Source organism: Palaemon carinicauda, chromosome 25, assembly GCF_036898095.1.
Source record: "Palaemon carinicauda isolate YSFRI2023 chromosome 25, ASM3689809v2, whole genome shotgun sequence".
NCBI lineage: Eukaryota > Metazoa > Arthropoda > Malacostraca > Decapoda > Palaemonidae > Palaemon > Palaemon carinicauda.
The window spans coordinates 82,201,410-82,204,978 of record NC_090749.1 but is presented as its reverse complement, the minus strand read 5'-3'; positions in this window follow the sequence as shown (position 1 = coordinate 82,204,978).

The window sequence follows — 3,569 nt, the reverse complement described above, 5'->3', positions numbered from 1 at the left end:
CAAAGCTAAAAGAAGCAGAAATTGAAGGATATTCCATTTGGCAGCGGTGTCCCAACCTCGTCCCACCTCCCTCAACTATGTTGATGATTGTTACCTTGGTCATATATACAGGGTCATGGCTCATTATTCATGTGTTCTGATGAAGAAATAAAATCTGTAACAATTTTTACAAGTAAACTCAGGTTACGTTCGATACTATATGAAAAATTCACACGATTTTCTGATGAAAATTTCCATTTATAATAAGGAAACAATAGTTGGATAATTCACCAATTCTCTAGCCTCTACCTCCTTACCACACTTATCTTTTTTGGATCCACGTAGTTGTCAAATAATTGCCTACATTAGTTGGGCCAAGGTGCCTCTGATGCCATCTATTGGGTTAAAGTAAAAGTCGTTATGATTTAGTGGACGGAGATAGAGGGGGTTCTTGGTTTATGCCTTTTGGGATGAAGCAAACTTGTTATTCTACGTCGCTCTTACTAACAATACGTCATGCAATGTAACATATTGATTATCTTCTGATGTCATATGAAGATAATTAAGGTTAGATAAAATAACTATTTAATACTTGATTGTCTCATTAATTTCAGTACATGTGGCATTTTTCTGGAAACCCCACTTTCGCCCTGACCCCCAAATATAACTGAACTAACGATTGCTTGTTAACGAAATATATCTGATATTCATTGTGAATTCTTCAATTTCCTAAATAAAATTAAATTGTGATTATACTAAAACGAAGAACTAGTTCAATTTTGTCTGTTTTATAGAGAAATTTTGACCAGAAATAAAGTAATGAAAATTATAATGAGGGTATGAGTGTGTGTGTGTGTGGGGGGGGGGCGGGTAAATAATAATTTGGTACTCTACTTCTAAGGCTAAAAAAATTAACAATATCCTGAGCTCTTTAATTCTTGCATTCAGGAATCTTCCAAGACGTAATTACAAAAGATCCTTCTTAATTGGAACTGAATATAATTAATACTTACTACACATATTTTTATACAAGTATCAATCCATTCCCATTTTTCAATTGGACAGAATCATTCAAATGAATGGAACAAGGGACATGTGCTGCCATCTTTTGACAAGAGGTAGAAATACTCGGGTTCTGTTCAAATTCGGAGAAGCCTTTGATAATGAAAGCATACTTTTATAATTAGCTACTTCTAATTAATACATCAAACTTCATAATTTCAAAAATTCTGTTTTTATGGCAATTATATATAAAATACTTATAATATATATTACAAAGATATGTAAACCAGATCCCAACATTCTGTAACCAAGTAGTTGAAACTCAACCATAAAATGAAAACACCAATTTTAACCAGAATCAGTTTATGTCAATATGAAAGATATTATCAGCTATTTCTAAGCACAATTATTATAGATACCAATCCTCTATTAAATGTTTCTTTTTACATTTACTGCATTCGAAATACAACCGATAATTATGACATTGTACCAACCGTGTGTCACACAGTTGTACATAATTCCTTTTGCATATATTATGCTTGTATCTTCGCTCTTCCCTCGCACTAAACGAACATGAAAATTCATGTCTTCTGTTTTCCTCTGTAACATTGTCTGTCTTGTTAACTTGTTATGTCCTGTTGCCTTGAGGTTTTGTATATAAAGGAGAGTGTTCTATAATAATGGAACTCAGTTGATTGCATCCTGCCTTTGAGTTCACAACCCTCTATCGGCCCGTCACATTGGTGACCCGGAAGTCGACTCGCTCCCACCGACTTCCACCCTGACCCCCTCGCCCCTTCATCGTTGTACTATGGCGGACTCTACGGCAGTTGGTGCTGCGGCCGCTCCATTCAAACTTTCATCGTTTGCCAGCGGAGAGGCGTTTGCTTGGTCTCAGCACGCAGGAGTCCAGTTTCGTATCAGGGGCGTGACTCGCTCAACCACCAAAGCGGATTATGTTCTCACGGCGATACCCGAGGACACCTTCCGAGAAATATCCGACTGGCTTTGTGAACAAGGAGATACCCCAATAGCGTATGCCGCCCTCAAAACATACCTTCTGCAGCAGTACTCGCCGTCGCCAGCCGCCCGTATAGCAAAGCTTTTTCAGCTCTCGCAACAACTGTTGGGGGACCAAAGGGCTTCGCTTGCACTCAGGGAAATGACCAGTATCGCTCGCCTTCAACCTGCCGCAGACGGCTCTCCTCGTGAGGTAGACCTACTTTGTGCCCTTTGGATACGCCGTTTACCCGAACCTGTACGCGCTGCCATACCCTATGTCGATAGTTTACACATAAAGGAATTGATGACCAAAGCCGACGCCCTTATGGACAGCCACTTCAAGACCTCCATCAACGCCTCCACCCCTGACGACGAGGATGCCTATTCAACGTCAACCGAAGCTGACATGAATGCCGTAGGACATACACGCCTACCCCGTGACGTGCTGAAGCAGCGACAAAGCCGCCCACCACCCACCAATCGCTCGCGCCCCAACGAACGACTTCTACAGCCACTTACTACCTCCCATCCGCCGCAGTTTTGCTACTACCACTTCAGATTCGGGGCAACTGCGAAGAAATGTGCCAAGGATTATCAGTGGCCAAAAAACATGTAAGTAGGCCATCGCTTGTGGCGGTGGTCTCCCGTGTTTCTAATCTTTTCTTTTTACAGGATGCAGGAACGGGCTTGCGATTTTTGGTAGACACGGGTGCTTGTCGTTCTCTTTTGCCAAGGAAACTCTTCAAGGCACGACGTACTCTGTCTACATCTGCCAACGGATCTGCAATACCCACCTACGGTTACGAGAACCTCACATTATTGCTCGGAAACGGTAAATTCAATTGGATGTTTTTCGTTGCTGACGTCACAATGCCAATCCTCGGTGCGGATTTCCTCTCTCATTTCCACCTTCTGGTCGATGTCGCCCACCGACGATTGGTCAACGCAGACTCGTACTTGTCGACACCTCTTCAACCCGCCCCCTCTAACCTCGCTCTCCACATCAGCGTACCCACGGATGACTACGCCCACCTCCTCACGTCGTACCCAGAAGTTTTCCGTCCAGAACTTCGCCCAACACCCACGGTTCCTGCCAAGCACGGTATTTATCACCATATCAAGACGACGGGACCCCCAGTCTTCGCAAAATTCAGACGTCTAGCACCGGAACGATTGGCAGCCGCCAAACAGACGTTCGCCGAAATGGAGGAAATGGGCCTTTGCCAAAAAGCCTCCAGCCCATGGTCGTCACCTTTACACATCGTTCTGAAGAAAGACGGCTCCCTCCGTCCGTGCGGGGATTACAGGCGCCTGAACATGCAAACAGAACCGGATCACTACCCCCTACCAAACATTGCCGACGTGACCTCCTACCTGCACAAAGCGAAGGTTTTCTCTACGCTCGACCTCCTAAAGGGGTATTATCAGGTGCCTATGAACCCAGAAGACATCCCCAAGACCGCCATCACCACTCCGTTTGGTACATACACCTTCAATTATTCCTGTTTTGGCCTTCGTAATGCTGGGGCAACGTTTCAACGTCTCATGGATGGCATCTTAGGGGACCTCCCTTTCTGTGTATGTTA